Source organism: Phocoena phocoena, chromosome 2, assembly GCF_963924675.1.
Source record: "Phocoena phocoena chromosome 2, mPhoPho1.1, whole genome shotgun sequence".
In the NCBI taxonomy this organism is placed as follows: Eukaryota; Metazoa; Chordata; class Mammalia; order Artiodactyla; family Phocoenidae; genus Phocoena; species Phocoena phocoena.
The window spans coordinates 49,932,089-49,956,891 of record NC_089220.1 but is presented as its reverse complement, the minus strand read 5'-3'; the positions used below and the strand labels follow the sequence as shown (position 1 = coordinate 49,956,891).

At 48.9% G+C, this 24,803-nt stretch overlaps 2 pseudogenes; both read left to right on the top strand.

The window, feature by feature from the left end:
- Window positions 1-1,903: 1,903 nt before the first annotated feature.
- LOC136118385 (small ribosomal subunit protein uS8 pseudogene) lies at window positions 1,904-10,684 on the top strand (annotated as a pseudogene).
- Window positions 10,685-22,437: 11,753 nt separating this feature from the next.
- LOC136118871 (ferritin light chain pseudogene) lies at window positions 22,438-22,950 on the top strand (annotated as a pseudogene).
- The last annotated feature ends 1,853 nt before the right edge of the window (window positions 22,951-24,803 follow it).

Sequence of the window (24,803 nt, the reverse complement as noted above, 5' to 3'; positions counted from 1 at the left end):
CACCGCGCCACCAGGGAAGCCCGGAATGACTTATATTTGACATGAGATACTGATGGGCTGTGTCGGGAAAATGGGCTCACCCCTGGAGCAAATGAAGACCAAAGCCTGGGACCTGAGAGCCGACAAGAACACCTTCATAATTCTTTTCCATTCCTTACCACAACTCAAATCCTCCCTGCCTTTCAAGGCCTAACAAAATAAAAGTACCCACAAAGGCCTCCGTGGGTAGGTCAGCCCACACCAAGGTCTTTTCTGCTCCAAATCCCTTTCTAGTGAAAAGGCTCTGTAGTGCAATATACAACCCCAATGCTGAGAGCTCTGAGCGAGCACCTTCCGGGCCAATGCAGTCACACCGACATCAGAGCCCAGCTTACCACTGCTCGGGCTTCCCACCCACTCAGGTCTCAGCCCCTTGAAGATTCCCCTTGCCCCGGGTATTGGGAACCCAGCAGAATGGTAGTTAAGCACACAGGCATTGGAGCTGAAGTGCTGTGTGGTCTTGGGCAAGAGGCTAACTTTCTCTGGGTCTCACTATCCTCTGTGCCTGGCTCCTCACATACAAGATGGTCTTAATAGTTGTGAGAATTAAATGAGGGAACTCATGTAAGACACGTCACACAAAAAACTTAGTGCTTCCATATTTTAAAGTGGCCCCCAAGTTCTTTGACACCCCTCTCAACCAGAGATGGTGCTCTAGGCCCCCTCTCCTGGAATCTGGTCTCTGAAACTGCCTGACCAATAGGACGTAGGTGAGAGCTGCCCCACGCCTTCAGAAGCGTAGACAAGGCTTGAGCCCCGCCTTGCTCTTGGAACCCGAGCCTGGCCACCCAGAGGGGTGTGTTCTGGTGGAAAGCCCAGCCAACAGTCAGCACAAAGCTGACTCCAGGTGCAGCCATCATCTGACCATAATCTTGGAAATCGGAGATCAGAGACCCTTGCTGACCCCAGTCAGCCCCCAGAACCACAAGTGATAAGAGTAAAAATAAATTCTACGTCACTCAGTGTTTCAGCTATTTGTTGCTCTGAAGCCTTTACTTGTTGCTTGCAGGAGGCCTCACGCTGGTTCAGGAGTGATACTGACCCTCACTCACCTTTCTTCCCTCGGCAGCTGGACCCTCAGTCATGCTGCTTCTTCCTCCCCAGCTTTGTACCGTCAGGTGTGCCCTTCCCCCCGACACATTTGTAGGTGCCTGAACCCAGCTGCAGACCAAATTCAACTTTTCTTTCCAGAGGAGACTTCTCAGTTCCCAAGTAATTCAGTACATTCACAGATTGTCTGGTAGGGAGGATACTGCCCAACTCCCAGACAGAACAGCCTCGGACATTCACGTGCTGCCTTGCTCTCTTCACTATATTTTCCATGTGTGTTAGCTATTGTTTTATCAAAAGGAATGTAAGTTTCTTGAGGGCAGGGACTGTGTTTTAATTTTATTCTTGGAGCAATTTTAACTTTTGAGCGAATTGTAATTTTTTGAGAAAACGGTGATCATAGCTAACTGGAACGAGATGAATCTGTGAAAAGCCTAAGTCCGTGACGATTCTCGAAAGGGACAAGGCGTCAAGTGTGCTGGAGAAACGTCACACTGCCCAGCGTGAGTCTATCGGTGCCCAAAGTGTCAGTAAATGAAACTGGTATATGGGGATAAGTCATTCATTTGTTAAAACAGGGTGAAGGTGGCTCTTATACATGAAGAGTCCACAGGTCGGAGGATTTCAATTCTTTCAGTGCTGTCTCCTTATTGGGTCATTCAAGTCATTTGCTGTAGTCTGTCTGAGATGCAAGAAATATTTTACCTGCTGAGTTGATAGCTTCAAAAGTCTTGCCATTTAGGTCTGGTACTAGATTGCAGGAAGTGTTAGGCCTGAAGGCTAGTCAGTGGCTGGGTTGGGGACTGGGGGGACGATGGTGGTCCTGGGGGCTGTTATACACCCTGCACGATGGCTCATCTATAAACTCAATGCGGAAGCACGATACGTGATGTCTCCCGCTCTGTGGAACCATCTGCGTGAGTTTCCCTATCAACTGCCAACCAAGAAGCTTAACGTGCTCCGTGACTGTGGCCTGTGGTCTATCACATGCCTCCCCCCTGGGACTACACTGACCGTACCCACCTCCAGGTTGGGTGGCGGTGTCCTCTCTGTGCTCCGGCAGCTTTCCATGCTTATTTTTATCCCAACCCTTACTCTGCTGTGCTGTGTCTGTGTACACACCTCCCCTCCCAACAGACTATGAGCTTCTGGGGGGTCTTGACAGTCATTTGTTTTCCTCGCCCTGTTCCTTAGCAGTAGCAGGATCTCCTTAATAAGGTTTTAAATGAATCAGTAAGTGAATGAGTGAATAAACGAAAGAAATAAGTTTCTACTATTTCCTTATGGGTTTAAACCAGCACAGGCTACCTGCTTCTTCCCAAATGTGCCCTGTGTTTCCTCGTCTCTGAGGGGACTATGTCTTATGTTTCTGGAAGCCTTCCCAGTGCACACAGTAGTGTAGCATCAAGACTGGCTGCATAATTTGTATGGTCCGGTGAAAAATGAAAAAATGTGCAGTCACACATTTCAAAAATTGTTAAGAATTTCAAACTGGTGACAGCAGAACATTAAACCAAGCACAGGGTCCTTCTAAGCACTGCGCCCTGTATGACTGCACGGTCACACATCCATGAAGCTGGCCTGTGTTAGCAGCTGTTGTTTGCATCAGCTGTCCACGCCACGCCACGCCCCTCCCTGTGGTAACGGCAGCTTTTGTTTCTATGTGGCTTGTATGGGACTGATGCCACCACTGCTACCTCAGAGGCAGGCATGAGGTACAGGTCTGGCCAATGAGAGCACTGCATCCTCCTGGTCATGATTGGTTCAGGGAAGGGCACGTGACCCAAGCACAACCAATGAGAACCATACCTCAGCATCTTGCTGTAGGAGAAAAGGAATCTTTTTGCTGGTGCTACTAAGTCCTCAGCAAGTAAGCCTGGAGTCCTTGGGGGTTGCTAATTGGGGAAATCCTGGCTGAGACAGAGCTGACCTTGAAAAATCACAGCTGAGAAGATGAGGCACTGAGGGAAGAGATTCTTGCCAGCACCATTTGAGCAGCTGATTGAGCTGACCTTCTGGACTTCTCCTTTTTTCATTTGTATAAACCACTAAATTTCCTTCTTGGCCTAAATCAGCTTACCTTGGGTTTCAGTCACTTGTAATCAAAACGGTCCTGACTAATGGGTCATGCTTAATAAATACCTTTCAGTTTGAGTAATAGACCTGCAGGGCTTGAAGGAATCCATTGTTTAGTTCTATCACCCATTCTTCGCTTGGTTCCATTTGACTTGAGAACCAGGGCAAGAAATAGAATAGCCCAGGGAGACTGTGACTGCATTATTAAAACGAGAATTTAATAGTATGTTAAGAATGTATCTCTTACTCATTCATGTTCATTGTTTTGTATGTAGAAGGAGACAAGAATGAGGAATGTGGGGTGGAAGGCCTTTTTGCTTTGGAGATTTGAAAACAAAGTTTTTACGTTAATCATGCTTCACTTTTATACTATGAAAGAATAATAATAAAGTTTATTGTTTCCAAGGATTTGAAAAGATGCCACTCAAGCCAGTTCCCCTTTCCACTGACTGCTAGGGTTGCCGGTCCAGGTAGGTAACTTCGACCAGCCATGCCAACCCTTCCTGTAAAGCCAAGCTCTGCAGAGCACAGAAGTCCAGGTGAGCCCTGCCCTCTGACCCCAGGACTCAGCCTGCCCACACCTCCCCTCTCTGCTCAGAGGGGCTGTGCCTAAGCCAGCAGGCCCGCTGGGTGTTTCCCGACTTGGGCCTAACCACGCCCCACTGGCCTCCTTTCGCATTTCTTTTGGAATCCCGAGCAAATCCTCAGATTGCCGACTCTACTGCCAACAGCAAACGTTATCTATCCTCTGGCTGTGTTGGCAGGAAAACTAAATTTTTATACCTCCAGGCTGGCCAGAATCTTGAGACCAGTTACCTTCCCTCATGATCTCATCCCGGTCATCCTCCACTTCCGCCCAGAGTGAAAGCCTCATCTGTGCTCTGCTCGACTCTCAGGCCAGCAGAGCTTTCTGACACCCCCTCCGCGCTCCCCCATTCCCACCCCCCCCAGCCCCATCTCCCACTGCAGCCTTCCCTGACAACCCCTTCCTTTGGGTTGGCCTCCTCTGTTCCATTGTGAACGGCCTCTCCATCCTACTCCCGTGCGCAGACTCTTTTTTGCCTTGGTTGACACTGTAATGTATCTCTCCAAGGAAACCACCTTCCCCTCATGGGCCCCCTACAATTCCCATTTGGAAACTTCCGGGGCCTCTCGCCACTGCTAGTCCTGCCATCATCCTGGGAGAGTTTAATTTTCTTCTGGGTGTCCTAGCCTTAGGTTATCCACCTCCTCAACTTCGGGGACCTTTGACCTCTCACCACTTCAACCATGACCATATCCTGTATGTTCTCAAATCTCAGGACTGAAACGTTAAACTCCAATATCCCTAAACTTGGTTACCAGCGTTCACAATGTCAAACATCAACATTTTTGCTTCACTGAGACTTCTGGTCAACGGTCCACTCCATTTTCCCCAAACTCATGCATTCAACAAATATCTACTGAGTCTATGCATGTGCCAGGTACTTTCAGGCAAAGCTGGTGAAGCTTCATTCTGGTGGGAAGATGTTTCCGTTACCTCCTGCTACACAACAAACCTGCAAAATTAGTGACTTCAGACAACGAGGACTTACTGCGTCTCAGAATTCTCTGGTCAGGAACTGGTCAGGGCTAGGTTAGGTGGCTCTTCTACCTCCCTGGGTGCCAGCTGGTATCACTCACTCATCTACACTCAGGCAACACCACATGTCTGGCACTTCCATGCTCCTCCATATGGAAGCCTGAGTTCCTCACAGCATGGTGGTCCAGGGTAGTCAGCCTCGTTACCTAGCAGCCAGCTTCCGAGAGTAAAAGTGGAAGCTCACACGTCTCCTAAAAGTTAGGCCCAGGACTTGGACAGCATCCTTTCTGCTGCATTCTGTCAGTCAAAGCAAGTAATAAGAAGTCAAAAGCCCAGTCCAGATTCAATGAAAGGAGAATCAGACCCCACCTCGTGATCAGTGTGCATACAATGAGAGGAAGAATTGACGGTGGCCATTTTTGGAGATTATTGACTACAGAGGAGGGAGATAATAGATGTGTGGACAAATAAACAGAGAAATGCCTGAGAGTAATGAGAGCTGCTCAGAGAATTGAAACAGAGCAATTTGTGCTCCTGTAGATTTGAGGGGATTTTCAAGGAGAGCCTCTCTGAGGAAGTGCTATTTAAATTGCAACTGGGAAGGCGAGGATTGCCAGCCATGTAAGGATCCTGGCAGGAGAAAGAGTTGGCACAAAAGCTCTAAATGGGAATGAGCTGGGCATGTTTTAGGAACAGAAAAAAGGGCCAGGTGTTAGGAGTGTGGACAATGACAGACTGTGTGACTGGAAACGAGGTTGGACTGGTAGGAAGGGCCAGATCAAATGCACCCGGGTAAGGAGGCTGGATTTTCTTTCAGGAGCAGTCAGTGGAAAGCCACGGAAGGGTTTTAAGCAGAGAAGGGACAGATACATCTTTAAAAGTTCACTCTGGCTGCCCTGTGGGGAACAGGTTGTGAAGTACAAGCGTGGAAGGAGCAAGACTGGTCAGGGGCTACTGTGGAGCCCAGGTCCAGGAGATGGTGGCTCATTTGGCTGCCAGATGTAGGGAGGAGAAGAATGGAGATTTGTTTGGGGGTTGGGCTGTCAGGAAGAGCCAAGACTTGTCTTGGTTCAGGTCCCCTTCATGCCTGGGTGATCACTGCAAAACCTCCTGAATGCACCCCACAGCTGGCTGTCACAGTTAAGTGCCCCTCCTTAAACAGCATCTTAGTGTTTTTAAGATACCTTAAATTCCGTATCTTTGCATGTAACCCAGCCCTTCATCCTAGGCTCTACTCCCCACTTAGGCTCGTTTCCCAGTCCCTGTCCCACACCTGCTCTTTGCTCCAGCCCTATCTGATCATTCACTCTTCCCTGATCACATCCTAGCTCGTGATCTGGTGCCTGGCATGTGCTGTCTTCTTCCTAGAACGCATCTTCTCCCCCACCTCTATTCATCATCTACCTAACGTCTATTCCACCTTCAAAATCTAACAGATGTTGCCTCTTCCAATAAGCCTTTCCTAAAAACGTAGGTTAATTTAGATTTCTGGGCCCTCAACACAAGGCACCATGGATAGTCACCTCCTTGTCTATCTCTTCCCACTGAGTGGGGTCCCGAAGGACTGGAACTCCCTAAGTGAAGGGAGTGAGAAATTTAGGAGAGCTGACGCTATCCTATTTGGCATGATTTGCCCTTGGAGTCAGAAAATGTGCATTACAAGGTCAAATCACAGCAGAAAGATAGATGTGATAGATCCTTTTAACTGAGTTCCTCCTTCTCTCAGACCAATTTTGGGAAGTTAGACTCACCACTTGAAAGAGGGGAGAACTTACGTTCCGCTGTGCTCAAGATTCTCGGGGAAGTCTGCTCTCTGTACATACAATGCATCAACATCACTGTTGATAACAGTATTGATGTCTGGCAAAATTAGTACTCAGATTGCCTTTCCCCTGGGAAAGTCTGAAAAGTCTACTGCTGCCAACACCAAGTTCATTGTGATGTTTAATGGTAAATACACTACAGTTGCTGACTTCCAAATCTATACCCAGACCTGGTCCTTGCACTGAACTTCAGACTCTGAAATCCGAGTGCCCGATGGGCTTCTCTTCCTGGATGGCCCCCCAAACTTGGCAGGTCTAAAATGAAACTCATCACCTCTCCTACTCCTGGATACCCAAGACTGGGAATCTAGCAGTAACTCTGGGATGAGTCACCGGTGAATATCTGCGTTCATCCTCTTCTTCCTTCTGATTGCCAGAATCCTGGTCCAAGGCCTCAGCTTCTCTGGCCTGTACAACCACCAGCCTTCACCAGCCTCCCTACTCCTGGCCCATCCTCCTCTGGTTTTCAGGGGATCCACCTGAAATGCAAATTCGATCTTGTCCCTCCCCCATCTGAAACCCTTTAATTGCCCAACACAGGTTAGCAAACTTTAGTTTGCATCGGAATCATTTTGAGAGCTTCTTTAAAATGCAGATTTGAGCCCCTAGCCAGACCCGAAGAAACCAGGATCTGCTGTGTGACGCCAAAGGATGAACATTCTTAACATCCTTAGTGCCCAGGGATTCAGGTAGAGGGCAGGTGGGTCCACCCCAAGAAGAGTGTGGTTCATGGGAGGAATCCAAGCTCCTCATTCACTTTACCTGGCCCTTCCAGCATCCCCAGCCTTCTTAAGTGAGGTCGTAGCCACCTCCTTGCCTCACGCACCCCCTTCTCCACACACCCTGCTCTCCAAGGTACTTCTCATCTTTGACCTTCGTTATATCTTGCCTGTTTCCAGGAATGTCCTCTCTGAATGACTCCTCTTTTCAATGAGTTCGTGAAACGGAGTCCCCCTAAAACTGAGTTCCCCTGCCAAGTTTATGATTAACCACTCTATCCAAAACTTTATTCCCTTTCTTGTTCCGCCCCTGTTCCCCTCAGGATTGAGGAGTATTAAAGAAAAGGGAGCATTGAAACCGAGCAGGATCCTGCGGGGCCCTCCCAGACACGAAAGCCCCTCCATGTTCCCCACTTCTTGTTTACAGAAAAAGACTTTATAATCTCCTAGGCTTTCCCGGCATTCCAAAGAGCAGACATAGGCAGTTACTAATTAGGGAAGTAAGGGAATGCAGAAACAAAGGAAAGCAGTCGAGCAATGATACTTTAAACAATAGTTCAGCGATAAAACAGAGTCCTAGCTCCTCTTCAAGGGATATACATAATAGTCTGACTCATATCTTTGAGTTGTTCTACGGAAACTAAGACCCCCCGCCACCCAGGTGGAGGATGGTGTCTGCATGCTGACCACGAGCTTGTAGACCCCTGACTGGTTGGAAACTGAAGGTTGATGATTGAGATTTCCAAAACATCGCCCCGTTACCTCCCCACCAACCAATCAGAAGAAAGTCATGCACCCTGCAACCCTTCCCGCAGATGTTGCCTTTAAAAACCCTTCCCTGAAAGCCATTGTGAGCTCTGGTCTTTTGAGCGTGAGCTGCATGTTCTGTTTGCTTGGCACCTGCAGTAAATGCTGTACTTTGACCACAACCCAGGGTCAGTAAATTGGCTTTGCTTTGCAGCAGGAGAGCAGACTCAAGGTCAGTTCGGTAACAGTAACTCTTACCTTTGTAACTTTCCTACTCAAGGCTTCAGCACCACCTGGGAGCTTGTAAGAAGAGCAGAATTGCAGGCTCCACCCCAGCCCTACTGGATCAGACCCCAGGTGATTCCTATGCACTTCAGAGAAGAAGCAAAACTCTATAACTTGGCTCAAGAAGCACGTCTTCCAGGAAGCCTTCCTAGATTGGCACCCTCCCATCAAGCATTCCTCCAAACTAACACTGGGCATGACTACCATGTACTTGTAACAGTTCATAAGTTAGGACTCCCACAGTCCAGTGGCAGAGAACTGTCATATTTAATTAAAGTGTTGCCCAAAGAGGAATTTCAATCCCCAAGTATCCCCAAATTCAGGGGAACACCCCTGTCTTGGTACCTCTCTCCCCTTTCTTCTCTGCTGGTGGTGGTCCTGAAATGACCAGGTCCCCTGCCTCACCTGGCCTCTTGGGTGATGCAGTTCTTCTGCTTTTCTCCTGAGAACCTGGCCATGTGGCATGGTCTCCTCTCCCCTCAGAGAGCGGGGCAGGCAGAAGGAGTGAAAGAGGCGGTGCCCAGTTCTCTTGGTGGGTTCAGAGCCCCAGGGTGCAGTAGAAATACTTCTCTATGTATCTGCCCACCCCTCCTCCATCTTTGAACAGCGAGTGTCCTGTTCATTGCCGAACACCTAACGTGTTCTTCACAGAACATGGTAAGAGAGATGGCCTGGGAGCCAGAGGCCTGTTCTCACAAGCGGCTCTGCCACTGACTGGTATGTCACCTTGGGCAGCCCCTGTACCTCTCTGAACCTCTAGTTCTTGGTCTGTAAAAGATGAATAATAATACTTTCCTGGTCTACCTCACTCTGTTAGGGGAAACACTGACTGAAACCGCCCACCCTGGCCAGGCACCAAAGTAACCATCTGCATGAGTTATTATGTGACAGGAGGTCCTGGTAAGAACACAGAACTAACAAGCCACCACCAATGGGAAGAATTCAGGAAAGGTCAAAAGGGGAGAGGAGATGTCAGTCCATATGTCCTACCAACCTCCCAGAATCCTCATTGCAGGAATCTGTCTTGGCTGAGTGATACGTGTGCCACCAGGAAGGACCCTAAGTCAGAATGATTGGCCAGAGACAACCCGGAAACTAACCCCATCACCATAAAACTGCAAACCATGTGGCAGAGCAGTCCTCCTGGGCTCCCTTACCCTCCTGCTCTCTGCCTGGGCGCCCCTTCCCAATAAAACCTCTTGCTTTGTCAGCACGTGTGTCCCCTCGGACAATTCATTTCTGAGTGTTAGACAAGAGCCCACTCTCGGGCTCTGGAAGGGGTCCCCCTTCCTGCAACACCTCCTTCCATGAGGTGTTTCTACTGAGCCATGACTGTGTCTGGGTGTGCACGCACATGTGCGTGAGTGCACACATACACACTCATACACTGTCACTCCCTCTCCCTGCTGTTCGTTGGCCCAAACCCAACAGAGCAAAGCCCCAGTCTTTCCAGCATCCTTCCATGCCACCATAATGTCCAGGCCGATACTCTCAAGAGCATCAACAATGCCAAAAAGAAAGGCAAAACCAGGTTCTTTTAAGGTCATGCTCTACAGTCATGGCCTGCTTTCTAACTATGATGATGAAGCATGGTTACACTGGCAATTTTGAAATCGTTGTTGGTCACAGAGCTGGGAACATTTTTATCAACCTCACGGGCACATTAAACAAGTGTGGGTGGAGCCCCAGATCTGACGTGCAACTCAAAGATTGAGAACAATGGCAGTGAAACCAAGCAAGACCCTGTGGGGCCCTTCTGGATACAAAAGCCTTTGTGTCTCCCATTTCTTGTTTGTAGGAAAAGGCTTCTGCCTCCTGTACCTTCCCTGGGTTCCAAGGGGCAGATTCAAACAGTTGCTAATCAGGGAAGGGAGAGAATGCAGAAGCAAAGAGCAGTCAAAAAACCAATAGTGCAGTAAAATAGAGTTCTAGTTGCTCCTCAAGGAATGTACACGACAACATATCTCTGACATTTTCTGCAGGAACTAAGGCTCCCACCCAAGAGGAGGATGGTAACTTCAGGCTGAGCACAAGATCCCTGGAGCACCGCCCTGTTACCTCACCACAAACCAATCAGAGGACGGTCACACACCCTGCAGCCCTCACCCCAAATTTTACCTATAAAAACATCTCCCTGAAAACCATCAGGGAGTTCAGCATTTTTAAGCACGAGCCACCTGTTCTCCTTGCTTGGCCCTGCAATAAACCTTTCTCTGCTCCAAACTCCAATTGTTTGGCCTCACTATGCATCAGGCACATGAATGTGCATTTGGTAACAGCAGGACCATCTGTCCCTATCTCTTTGGTTTCACTGTAGTGATGACCTCAGTTGGCATCATGGATGAAAACACACAGGAGGGAAAATCCTGGGATTCTTCTTCTAGGGATGTAACACTTACATGCAAATAAAATGTCCCAATGGACACGAGAGATGGAGAGAGAGAGAGAGAGCAAAGCCCGGGTCAGCTGTCTGCCAGCTGCCGTTCTGAGTCTCAGCCAGAGACCTGGACAAGGGGGAACTCAATCCCTTGGCATCCATATGAGTGTCTAGACTGGAGATTGTCCTTCTGGGGCAGGTAGGGCCACCAGTACACGTGGAAGTTCTCACTGAGGAGGGTCCCACAGCCATTAGCATGCATAGAGGGACACGGCCTTCGGGGGCATTGCCCAGAAGAACCCAGGCTTGCTCTAGCAGAAGAGTGAGGGGCTGTGGCCCCAGGCCTAGGGTGCCCACCTGGGACATCTATGGTCCCTGTTTTATCTTTTGCCTGCTGAGTGCAGGGCTAGAGGGTGCTGCTATAAGCTGCTAGGGGCCAGAAAACCCAGGTTTTACTTTTGAAATGGTTAGTACTCTTAGGCAGAAATGAGATTTGAAACTGGACTACTCCTCTCCTCCTCCCCTGCCCCGTTTTATTAACAACAACGTTTGTGACATACCTACTATGTGCCTGGCAGAGTATTAGGCACTTGAGTTAGGTAGTCTTCTCACAGAGTTGAAACTGAGGCCCAGGACCTCATGTGATTGTCAGAACCTAAAGCAGAACAGAAGCCTTTGACCCCCAACTCCACGTCCCTCACCCTGGTGTACTTTCCCACAGCATTCTCAGTAAACAGCAGTCAGAGGGACCATCTATAGTCAAAGGAATCTGAGAATGTCTGCATGCCGTGTCCCCACTGGTTTCAGGATGCTGTGAGTTGAAAAACACAGAACACCCAAGGCCTGAACAAGGAAGAAACAAACCCAAAGAGTCAAAGCAACAGCTTAATCGCACACCAGGGAGAGAGATAAGCATCTCTGGATGCTCTTGGCCTTCTCCTCATGACCCTAATACGACTGCAGCAGCTCTAAGCTCACCTCTTCCTGTGATAATGCCCAAAGACTGGAACAGTCAAGTACTGTCTTGTGTTCTGTTTTGAGAGCAAGGAACACCTTCCTGGAAGTCCCCAAGCCTTACCACCTGTGGTCAGGGCTGCATCACATGCTCATGTTTAATAAAGCAAACACCATCCAGGGCTCAGACCAACCAGCATTCCTCCCTGGGACTGGGCGGGGAAGTGTATTGAGAAGGAAATCAACAGGTCCTTTCAAACCCTTCTTGGAGAGCCACACTGCACATGCGTACACTTAAGGCTCTTAAGTATATTTCTTTCTTATAAAACCCACTTGACTTCTTTGAACCCAATGCTTCCCAAACTTATTTTTCCTGGGAGTTCTTATTCACTTCCTGCAGGTATGCTGAGAAAAGCTGAATCTCACCTTGCTGTTTATTCTCAGTTAAAGGACTGTCCTGAGCTCTCTGAGCACAGCCTTGGACCCAGACAGCGCTCCATGCAAATGCTGGGGGACAAGAAGAACCGCTCAGTAATGTGAAGGAGAGAGTTTCCTTTGGCGTTTTCTGTTTTTGGCAGGCTCCCCTTCTTTGGGGCCATTCCAAATTAATAGGTTTAAGGCATTACTTTTAGTTGAATTTCTTACCACTAAACTGGCCGCCAGGGAGGGAGAAAATGACGGCTTTTAATAATGATTAAAGAAGGACCAATGGTTAGGCCAAGCCAGAACTGCATCAGCACCAGCAAAGCCTGTGAGAACGCTCTCCTCAGTGCTTCCCAAGGCCGCTTCTCCGAAGCTGACAGCCTGCCCGGAGCCTGGCGGGTGGGCATCAAGCTCACCAGGTGCTCAGTTTTGCAAGCCTCTCCTTTCTCTCCTCCTCCCTAATCCTCCTGTCTTCCCACCCCCACTTCTCCTCTGTGCCTCTTCCCTTGTTTTCCGACATCTCTAAGCAGTTTACAAAAAGGAGACCTTGAGGTTTCTTTGTCACTGATGTTTGAATGAAAGTAGCAACCCAGCCGTAGCCTCTGCTTAGGAGAACAGCCGGGTCCTGCCTTCCTGCAGGTCCTCAGAGCCACAGAGACAGGGCAGGGGTTGGTCAGGTGGGAAGGCCACTCTTTACATTCGAGATAACCAAGGCTCAGGTTGATTTCACAGATAGAACTCCCATTTCTCCTTTCATCCCTGGCCCTCCTGTGGGCTCACCTTTGTTGCCATTCTTGTATGTGGGTTTTAGGAGGCAAGGCCATCATGCTGGGCATGGGAGGGAAGGACAGGCACCCTCAGCCTTTGCTGGCTTCCCCAGGCAAGACGTCCTGCAAGCTGACAAGCCGAGGCCTCTGGGCTAGTGTCTGCTGGAAAAGATTGGGTCAGAGAGGTCCATCATGCTAGGAGGACAGAGAAGACCTCGCTTCGTTCTACCTGGCTCAGCCAGATACAAGAACAACGCAACCAAGTACCATTTGCAAAACTGAGGTTCCTGAGACCCAGGGTTAGAGGCAGGTCTCCAACGGACCCGGCACTGGCTTTTGCGGTCTTCCTCCCCGCTACAGTATGTGTCTTTCTTCTCTGTGGCTTTGACGGCTGCTTGGTTGAACCTTTCCACTCCCTGGACTCTCGTTTCCTTGATGTCTTTGTCTCCCATTTATTTGACCCTATGTCCAAAAAACGTCTCCCATCCATCCGCTTCTCTCCATTTCCACGGCCTCTGCCAGAGTTTAGTCCCCATCATCTCTTGCCTGGACTGGTCAGCCACACTTCCACTCTTCACAACCCACTCTTCACACCACAGCCAGCGTGACCTTAAAGTGTCACTCACCTGCTTGGGACCCTCTGGTGGTTTCTCACTGGTCAAAGACCAAGTTCCAAAGTCTTTACAATGACCCACAGATCCTGGCATTATGTGGCCCCTGCCCCTCATCTGTTTCCCACTGCTTGCTGGGATGGGTCATGCTGGCTGCCGGTCAGTTTTGAGCAGAGCTGGCTTCAAGGGTCTGAGACCAGCGCAGCCCTGTGGTCGCCATCTTGAAATTCTTAGTAATTATCTTGGGTTTCTTTTGTTTTTTTGGTTGCATCGCACGGCTTGCAGGATCTCAGTTCCCTGACCAGGGACTGAACCCAGGCACAGCAGCGAAAGATTGGAATCCTAACCACTAGGCCACCAGGGAACTCCCAGTAATAATCTTTGAATTTGTGTTTTACAAGTGAAGTCTGATGGGACAATGGAGCATACCCTTTGCACGGGGCTTAGAGCCTCAGCTCTCCTCTGGTTCTACCTCCTGCCGCCCCCCTGCTCCCTGGATCCCCGGTCCCACCTGGCCTCCCCTTCCTCCCGGTGGCCACTGCCTCCCTCTGCCAGGAGCAGTGATCAGGTGCACTGGCAGGCGAGGCACACATTCTGCTGTTGCCCTTCACTGCAGGGCAGTGTGGCAGGGAGGGTTTAGACAGGCAGCTGATGTGATGTCATCTCCACCCAGGCTGGCAGTCCCACAGCACACTTAACGGGTGATAACAGGGGTCTCTCTCCCTGTCTGGATCCAGGTATCAAGTATGTCCTGGGACAGAGGTTGTGCTTCTTTGGGATCTCCCATCTGCTGTGGGTTGGGGAGGGGCGTCCCCAGGGAGGAGAGCTTGACTGACCCACCCCTGGCTGGGGGCCTGCATTTTCCCCTGCACTGGGCTTAGCAAATTCCATAGCTAGCTCTGCCTCTGAGATTCTCTGGGCTGCTGCCCAGACCGCCCTTTCCATGGATGATTCTTTTTTGTTTATTTATTTTTGGCTGCATTGGGTCTTTGTTGCTGCGCACAGGCTTTCTCTAGTTGCGGCGAGCGGGGGCTACTCTTCGTTGCAGTGCGTGGGCTTCTCATTGCAGTGGCTTCTCTTGTTGCAGAGCACAGGCTCTAGGCGTGCAGGCTTCAGTAGTTGTGGCTCGCGGGCTCTAGAGAGCAGGCTCAGTAGTTGTGGCACACAGGCTTAGTTGCTCTGCGGCATGTGGGATCCTCCCAGACCAGGGATCGAACTCGTGTCCCCTGCATTGGCAGGCAGATTCTTAACCATTGTGCCACCAGGGAAGTACCCATGGATGATTCTTTCTCATCCTTCTGGTCTCAGCTCACAGACCACCTCCTCAGATCATCTTGCCCTGCTCCTCCTATCCAAAGTAGGTCAAACCTGTTATCCTCTCTTTGTTTTCTTCATATCACACTTTGAAGGAATTGCCTGGTTCACAGGGCTTGCACATTTCTTAGGGTAATTGATACGTGCCTTTAAACCACTCATTTGCACAGAGGGGACCTCCAAAAGTAAGTGAGAAGATGTGTATGGCTCTGAGCTGACTGATGGACTTGAGTTCCCTTCCCAGCCCTACACTTTCTGTTGCCTCTCCCGCCTTCTCTGATTCCTCATGGTGGACATAGGGAAGGTCCTGGCAATTACTTATCTCAAGGGAAAAAATAAAATAAAAGAATGATTCCCTTTCTCTGTTTCTGTTCAGTCACTCTCTCTTCACCTGGGAAGAGAGCAGGATGGGAACAGGGGGACTTGAGAAAAGGTATAAGAAGTCCTTTGTTTTAAAATAGCAGAAAGTTGCTGCTTGGTATTTTCCCCAATTTTATTTATTGAAAAATCTGACTCCTGCTCCTCTTGAGTTCGAGATGGACAATGGAAAGGCTTGGAGCCATCCTATAATAGAATCTAGCATGCATTCAATCAGGAGGTCTTTTTGGAGCACCTCAGGGGCATAGCCTAGGCACTGATTAACCAGGAAGTCACTGGCCCTAATGCACAAGCAGGATGTGCAAGCCTCCTACTACATGAGTCAATGCCTGTTTAGTTGCTGTTATGGACTGAATGTTTGTATTTCCCCAAAATTCATATGTTGAGGCCCTAACTTCTAATGTGATGGTATTTGGAGATGGGACCTTTGCGAGGTAATTAGGTTTAGATGAGGACATGAGGGTGGGGCTCTGGTCCAATGAAATTAGTGCCCTTATAGGAAAAGACACTGGAGGGAATTCCCTGGCGATACAGTGGTTAGGACTCAGTGCTTTCACTGCCATGACTTGGGTTCAATCCCTGGTTGGGGAACTAAGATCCCGCAAGCCACTCAGGGGGGAAAAAAGACACAGGAGAGTTCTCTCTCTGTCTTCCTCTTTCTCTTTCTCTCCCTCCCTTCCTCTGTGTGTGTGTGTGTGTGTGTGTGGTGTACAAAAGGGCAGCATTCTGCAAGCCAGGAAGAGTACCCTTTCCAGAATCTCTCTCAAGAACTGACTTGACCAGCACTATGATATTGGACTTCTCAGTACTTCAGAACAGTGAGAAAAATAATTTCTGTTGTTAAAGCCACCCAGTCTATGGAATTTTCTTATGGCAGCCTGAGCTAAGACTGTTGGGTAGCTGGGAGTTGCCACAGGGGAGTACACGGGGACTTGGGGCAGTGGCTAGTCACCAATTGGTACAGAAATATTTCAGTATATCTTAACAGTTGGTACAAGTATACTGTAATGGATCAACACTGTTTGTGGAGTTTACATTACAGAAGAGGTAGAAAATATAAAAAATAAGCAAAATAAATAGTATGTCCATGGTTTTATGTGTTATGAAGATTTAAAAAAAGGCAGAGGAGAGGATTAGGGAACACCATGGAAGAGGGAGATTTCTATTTTATGTTGTAGAATGGAGTAAAGAGAAGGAAAATGGCACGTTCCCGTCCTTTAAGGGCACTTTCCAGAAGTTACACACTACACTTAAAGCTTATTGCTCAAAACTTAGTCACACAGCCGCACCTTGCTGCAAGAGAAGATGGGAAATGCAGACGTCATCCTGAAAAGCCATGTGCTCGGCTATTGTGGGGAAGTGGGGTTCCATTGCTAAACATGCAGAGAATGGATATTGGGGAACAACCAGCCACAGCATGGTTGGTTACATGACTGGAATAACATGACCAGATTGTATGTAGAAAGACAATTTTCACAGATCTGTTGGGAGACAGTTCTCCATGGGTCTCTCACATTTGTGGGTATCCTATAAACAGAGGCACCAGCTGCCTTTGTTCTGGACTATCTTTGCAAGGATGTTTGTATAGCGAATAGTCTTGGAAGACAGTGTCTCCCCATAGAACAAAGTGCAGGCATGCTGAGTGAGTGTCCAGTACAATAAAGATAATGTTTCCTTTGGCAGAAGAGGTCAGGACTTATGGACCATTATAAAATACTCGGGTTCCCTAAGCTCAGGCTTCCTCCCCTGTAATGTAACCCACTGCAGTCTCAGGTGTCACCTGGCTCTCTTTGCATTGACCAGTGGGAACTGGAGCTCAGGAAATACCCATAAAAACATGTACTTATTTAGCCATTCCCAGGTATGGAAGGAAAATGATAGCTTATACTAAAGAAATCTGGCTGATACCACCTTTACAAGGGGATCAAAGAACACAACCAATAATGGGACAAATTGACATAAGCCCCTAATGTAATGCCCTGAGAAGACCCAACACTACCTCTGTTGCTTTCTTGTTAAAAAATATATAGCTTGATTCTAATCATGAGGAAAAACTAATCCAAACCGAGGGACAGGCCATAAAAATATCAACATCATGAAATACAGAAAAGGACAGGAGAACTCTTCAACCACAGGGGGCTCAACAGATGGGTGAGAGAGACCCTGGCTAGGTGTGAGGCCATCAATGACTTCGCGAAGGCTGCTTATGCTACCTGTTGCAAAGCACACTGGAAGTTGCTGGGCAAATATTTGAACAGCATTTCAGTCCTAAACCTGTAATGGCCTGAGCCTCCCAGTTGCAGGGCCTCCTGCCTGGTGCCGGCAGTCATGTCCGCATCTCCTTCAAACCCAGCCACAGCAGGGGCCCATCGAGCCACTCAAAGCTCAAGTCTGGCTTTCCAGAAATAGCCACCAGCCTAGAAATGTGTCACGAGGGGAAAGAAGGAAAGGAAAATATAACCAAAGGCCCAGGGTCCAGGAAGCCTCTCCTCTCTTTCTCTCCAGAAAACATAGGGCTCCCCTTTCCTTACTCTGATCCTTTCTCATTCTTGTTCTCTGTTCAGGGGAATCTGAGTCCATGGTTAATCCTTGAGATCCAGAATGAGTCAGACATGGGTTTGGATTCCAGGTTCTCCATCTACCAAATGAGAATAATAATGCACCTTCCTCCTGGGAGTAAGTGAATGTCGGCAAGATAATGCACAGCTCATGGCATGTGGGGAGCGGGAGACCAGGGTCAGCTGTTCTCCCCCACGAGTGTGTGAACAAGGTCAGAGGTGGACATCTCCAGTCCCTGTGCCTCTCGGACCACCCTTGGGAGATTTCCAGTCACAGAGCAGGAGAGATGGGCCTCCAATCAGACTCCCCAGGATGCTATAGGGAGGTGGGCTGGAGGAGGGGGTGCTGGGACTTCACTTGTGTAATCTGTACACTCATAATAAGCCCAGGCAGAAGTCTCTGGGAATTTCCTACCATCTTCACTGTAGATGTCCTATTTATAAAGCTGAGTGACTGCAGCCGTTGCTTCACAGCCACTCAGCACGTGGAGACAGGCCATAACAGGAAATGAGGAGCACACCCAGAAACAGGGGCCTCACCCACCCAGAAACAGGGGCCTCACCCTTGCACAGGCCTGGGGGATGCCCTGGGTCCAGCCTGGCTGTTCCACTCTTGGAAACACCTTGATAGGCTCAGGGCATTTGTGTTTCCGGACCAGGTTTTCCCTCTCTCATCTCACTGACCCTTTTTCTGGCTTCTTTGCTCCAAAATAGCCTGCTTTGTTTTGGCGTTATAAACTTCCAAGGGAAGTCTGGCTTCTTCACGGCTTGTTTACAAGCAGTGCCAGGCCGTCTCCCTCCAAGACCCAAAGGATCAGGCGTCGGATGGGATCTGAGGGCATCTGTCTGCTTCTCTGCATGAACACACCAGCCTGGATGCCTCTGCTTATCACGATCTCTGTGTGAAAAAAGCAAGTTCTAGGAGCGATTCCTTAAGGTCAGAGGTGTGGGCCCTGAAAGGCAGTAAAGGGGCACAAAGGGGAGCAGAGGTCAGCCAAGACCAGCTGCACTTGCCCGTTCATCAGCCCATCCCGGGAAGCCCTGGCAGGAGGGGCTGGGAGGGGGCCCCCTCACTTCCTGATTTTACAGTTATTCTACCAGCAACTGAAATTGGGGTCACCAACCACAGCTGCGAACCAAGGCCTCCCCATCCTGCCCCCAGCAGCCCCATTAAATGCTGTTCAGGGCAGAAGGCAGCCCCATTTCCCCACCTTGCAGGTGTGCAGAGAAGTTTCCAAACCGAAGCAACCTTACTATTCAGCCACAGTTACTCATCAAACAAGGCAAACCAGCTGCCTGGTTAAAACATTCAACTCCTGACCCTCCCTCAGTGAACTTCTGTTCAGGACCAAGTGTAGGGACCCCAACTCAGTGTGCCTTGTGGATCTAGCTCTGACTCGTGGGAGTTCTGGGGATGTAGGAGGTCCAGACCCTGGGAGTTCCCAGGCCCCACAGCTTTGGGTGTTAGGGTCACAGCAGCGCAGGTGACAAGGGTCACATGGGGTGGGGCCTCCAGTAGTTGGTCAGCATGGGCTGGTGCTGGGAGGGGCTGCAGGTGCCCCAGCTCCTCCCCCAGCCCCATGTCAGGTGACCAAAGGACCCCAGGGCTTCTTTGGGTGACACTGTCGGATGGTGGGTGTGTGGTCCACCTACTCTTCTGGAACTGAAGACTCTTTTACTCTCTACTGTCCCTGATATTTCTCCAGACCGACCCCTGCCCCATCAAAGTCTCCCTCGAGAGAGTCTTTCCCTTTTCTCTGTCTTCCTCCTCCTCTCCAAACCCCTCCCTCTCTCTTTTTGGTAGCATCCCCTCCCCTCCCCTTTCCTGTTACCAGAGAACTTTAGGCCACCCTTTCTCCTGTCATGGTGGTCAATGGCCTGACTACATGTCTCTGAAGCTGTGGAGACCCTACATGTTCATATCACAGAGGTCTGGCCCCTTCCTGTAGGAGGGGGAAGAGGAAACATTTTCCCTCCTTCTACTGAGTCATCCCCTCAACCCCTGCCACCCCCTTACCACAGACGTTAACTGGGTGGGGGGGGGGCTTCTTACTGCAGCAGTGGAAAAACAAAATGTCAACTTAGAAAAATACAAAGTCTCAAACAAATTAGAACTAATAAGGCTCAGTATGCTTGCCAGACACAAGATCTCCCTGCACAAATCAACAGCATCTCTCCCCCTACTACAAGAGCCGCTAGGAAATATTACTAAAAAGATACCGTTTACAACAGCAACAGGAAGGAATTCCCCAGGGGTCCAGTGGTTAGGACCCTGTGCTTCCATCCCTGGTCGGGGAATTAAGATCCCACAAGCTGCCTGGCCAAAGAACAACAACGGCAACAGGAATTACAAAATATCTAGGGGTTAACCAAGAACATACAAAACTGCTCTACAAAAATTTTTAATTCTAATAAAGGAAACAGAAAATGACCTGAGTAAATAGAGCACATTCCATGCTTTTGGACTGGATGCCCGAGTACAGGATGACTTGTCTTGGATGATTCTATAAAGACCTAACTGAACTCATGGTTAACCCACAAATTCAGTGCACTCCCACTCAAAACTCCAGTTGGATTTCTTTTTGAGGAATAATAAATAAACAAATAAAGACATAATAACCTTTCTAAAAGAAGAGTAGAGAAGGGAGACTTGCTCAATCAACCACGCTGCAGACGCATAGCAGTACAGCATGGTACTGGCTCAGTGACACACAGACCAGTGGGGCAGAGTAGAAAACACGGCAACACGTCCGTGGACTGTATGTGTATACATACATAACGAAATGCCACATAAAAGCACACCTTCTCAATGGAGTTAGCCCCAAGTTAAGGTTTTTTTGGGATCTTCTGCTCCCCTGCTACCATTGTAACAAATAGGCCTGAGGAACAGCCTTGATAACAGTACCTTGAGGTCCCTGCATGACTCAAAATGAACTACATGAAACTGGCTCTGTGGAGAGGACAGCCCTTAATGTCCTACAGGCTTAATGTTCTAGAGCTGCCCTCCAAAGTCAGCAGCAGCAACAAGATGCTAGGCGTAAGGAGCCGCGGAGGCGTACAGAGCTGAGGCAGGGCAGCACACAAAGCCACAGGGTGTCAGCTCTCCCCACGTGAAAAGCATTGTTCCGCTAATGAGAAGGTGAGCTCCACCTGCCAGAGGAGCTGGAGGCCAAGCCGAAAAGGAGATGGATTGAGTCTGAGCCAAAAGACAGATTCCACAAAGCAGCCCCATCCTGAGGGTCCAGCAACTTTTACTCCAGCTAATCCATTCAGCTCTCCTGTATGCTTAAAAGCACCAACAACTTTAAGAAGAATATGGCATCAAAAGAAAATCTCATATCTTGTGTTTCCATTCTTTTTACCTGTCACTCATTTAGTATTTCTGGGAAATAACATCCTTTCCCTCTGTTTTAGGCAGGATTAATCTAGGTTGTACCGTGGTAGCAAACAAGCCCCAAATCACAGAGGCTTATATCTTGATAATTGTTGAAGTTAAAGTAATGGGTATAGCAGGTTCAACATCCTATTGTCTCTGTTTTCACATGTTTGAAATTTTCCGTAATAAACATTTTTTATTTAATCTCCATGGCTTAAAACAACAAAAATTTGTTTCTTGCTCCTACTACACACCCATCATGGATCAGTCAGCTCTCTACTCCCACTTTGTCCTCGCTGAGAGGCACAGACTAGTGAGCTTCTGCTATCCGGGGTATTGCTGGTTACATGGCAGAGGAAAAGAACCGTGGGAGTAAAAGAACCATGGGGGAGTCATCTGATGGTGCTTAAGGCTTTTGCCCGGGAAGTGAAACATATCACACTATCGACATTTCATTGATAAGGCAAGTCACACGGCCACACTTAACTTCAGTGGCTTAGGAAAATATGGCCCACCTATACGCTCAGTAGAAGTAGACCTGGAAATACTTGGTGAACAGCACTGACGATTACCACAGCTCTGAAGACGTGAATCTAGGAATTAAAGGCCAAAAGGCACTCTGATACACCATAGTTTTTACCACTGGATTTCAACACCGCTCAGCCAACCCTCGCCGCCCAAATGCTCGGCCTTCTCACTTGTGGTAAACCACTCAAAATTATACCAAGACTGGGAGTTCCACAATGTCAGGGACAGTTTATCTGTCTTTACCTCTCCAACACAGAGCACCTGTTTTGTCTCTACCAGGTGGTAAATTCAGATTTGCTGAACTGAAGAGACACTGGAGACAAGCAGTGTGAACAACCCGGCATTCTCTTACGGGACCTATTTCTCACCTTTGTTCTTACTTTTAACAAATTCTGTCTTAGGACATTCCCAGGCGGAGCAGGGAGGGGCTGCTGCTTTTCTAGGCCACTGGGTTATTAAGGTGATCCTAGGTGGCCAGTCTTTGTCGGCCAAGAGCCCTGAGCTTGAACGCACCAATGTCAATCCCGAGACCCCTTCAACCTCAGGATCACCCCACCCAAAAGCCTGCATCTTATGGGTGAGGAAACGGAACCTCCGAGAAAGTAATGATTTCTATTTGCTGTAAGCGTCTATGGTCTGCAGTGCGCTCGGCGGTCCCACAGATCTGTCTCTTGCTTCAACAGTGTTTGGGTGGAACACACCCGTAGATGCCCCTTCTCCCAGCCCCTGGCCACCCTCCAACTTCTTTTCCAGTGGCAACCTTTGGAACCAACCAATTAGACATCCTCTGCCCACCTCCCCGGACCAGCCAACACCATTTTTTGAGCTTAGCTCCTTATTGCCGATCAACCATGAGCCCCGGGATTCATCAGAATTATTCCGCCAAGGTGGAGGCCGCCGTCAACCACCTGGTCAACACATATCTGTGGGCTTCCCACACCTACCTCTCCCTGGGCGTCTGTTTCGACTGCGACGATGTGGCTCTGGAGGGCCTGGGCCACTTCTTCCTCGAGTTGGCAGAGGACAAGCGCAAGGGCACCGAGCATCTGTTGAAGATGCCAAACCAGCTCAGAGGCTGTGCCCTCTTCCAGGATATGCAGAAGCTATTCCAAAGATGAGTGGGGTAAAACCCAGACGTCATGGAAGCCACCATGGTCGTGGAGAAGAACCTGAACCCGGTCCTTTTGGATCTGCACGCCCTGGGTTCTGCCACGCAGACTCCCAGCTCTGACTTCCTGGAGAGCTGCAACCTAGATGAGCCGGTGAAACTCATCAAGAAGATGGGCAGCCACCTGACTGACCTCCGCCCCAGTTGGGGGCTGGGCGAGGAGCTCTTCAAAAGGCTCACCCTTAAGCACAACTAACTTGGAGCCTCTGGAGCCCAGCAGCCTTTGAGGAGCCCCTTTGCATCACCCTGGTGTCAGGGCTTCTGCCTGAGCCTCTCTCTGCAGCCACTGGGCAGCTTTTTAACCCAAGCCCTGGACCAAATGGAAACAATTAAAAAAAAAAGTCTACGACCTAAGTCCCTTCGCTTTAGCATTCTTCAAAATGCCTGTGGCTGAACTGACTTCGCAAGCCCAGTCTGGTGTCCTCTGTCTGCCACACTGTATCCAGCCATGCTGTAAATTGCCATGTGTTCAGCAAATGTAAAATGAACAGAGAGAGAGAGAGAGTTGTTTGTATAATGCAGGCAGTTCTGCCTGCCATTCCACTCAATGAAGGGCTATGAATCTGCTGTTCCCGGTGGGTCTTGGTTCCCGCCTCCTTCTCATTGTGTAAGAACTAGTCAGGCTTTGTGTAGCTCTAGCACAGCCCTTAGACGCAGGCCAATCCTTTACCTGTAGTAGTAGAATAAACTACTACTACAATATTCTGTCCCAACACTGGAGGGGAAGCTGGTCTTGTTGCACTTAGTGAGAAAGAGTGTCATGGTCTCTACCACGGCAACTTCTGACTGGATTTCCAAGGGTCATTTGGATCATCCTCCCAGTCTTTAGAACCTGAGCCTGGGTGTGATGTGCTCTGCTGTGATCATTGCCAGCACAGGGTATGGGCTGCCAGGAAAGAACCCATTCGGAACAGCACATGTGTTCAATTACCCCTTGGTGAGCTCTCGCTGGAGCATCTTATGGGTAAGGGAGTGTGGAGAGAATGAAAACTTGAACAAACCTATACATCACTGGACTATAAAACTCATTAAAATATTGACAGATTTAAAGGCTTAATGACCCAGCAAAGATGGGAAATATGCTTAAATGCAGATCTCGGTCATTAAAAATACATTTTGCATGCCACATTTACCTCGCATGAAAATGGGGGGAAAATACATTTCGGGTGAGATTGCCACCGCTCCCCGAGAGGGTGGGTTAGAAAAGTGAGCGACAGTTCTCACTGAGTGCCCAATGAGGTGAAAGCTCTCAGGAGCTCGGGTGGTCTTTCTGCGGAGGCTGGTGGCTCCGTCACCATCAAAGCTGCAGCCAATTCACCACCCCAGAGACTCCTGAAGTGTGCAAGATGCAGGCAGCACTTTCCCAAGAGACATCAGCTCACAGGGAAAGATGCCAGAAAGGGTCTGGCTTGGCAGAAGCATCAGGATGTAAGGCAGCTGGAGAAATGTATATGGCAAGACATACTTAGCAACTGGAGCAACTTACCAGAGACACCAAATTAGTCTCCTTCCAAAGCATGTTTCTTTTTTCTTACCAGAACTTAGTTTCCATGTTAGTTTGCTAGGGCTACTGTAACAAAGTACCAGAGACTGGTGGCTTAAACAACAGAAATTTATTTTCTCACTATAATGGAGGCTAGAAGTCCAAGGTCAAGGTGCGGGCAGGGTTGGTTTCTTCTGAGGCCTCTCTCCTTGCCTTGCAGACAACCGTCTTCTCCCTGTGTCTTCACATCATCTTCCTTTGCCTGTCTGTGGCCAGATCTCTTTTTATAAGGACACTAGTTGTGTTGGACTAGGGCCCATCCTAAAGACCTCATTTTAACTTAATTACCTCTTTAAAGACCCGGTTTCCAAACTGGTCGGTCACTTTCTAAGGAACTGGGGGTTAGGACTTCAACATATAAATTTAGGGGGACACAAGTCAAACCATAACAGTTGCTAAATGATTATAATACCTCCAAAAGGAGGCTTGGGGAACGGTTGTTTTGTTTTACAAAGAAAAGTACAAGTTCATAGCGTATGGAGTGGCTTCTGCCTTTTTAAGTTATT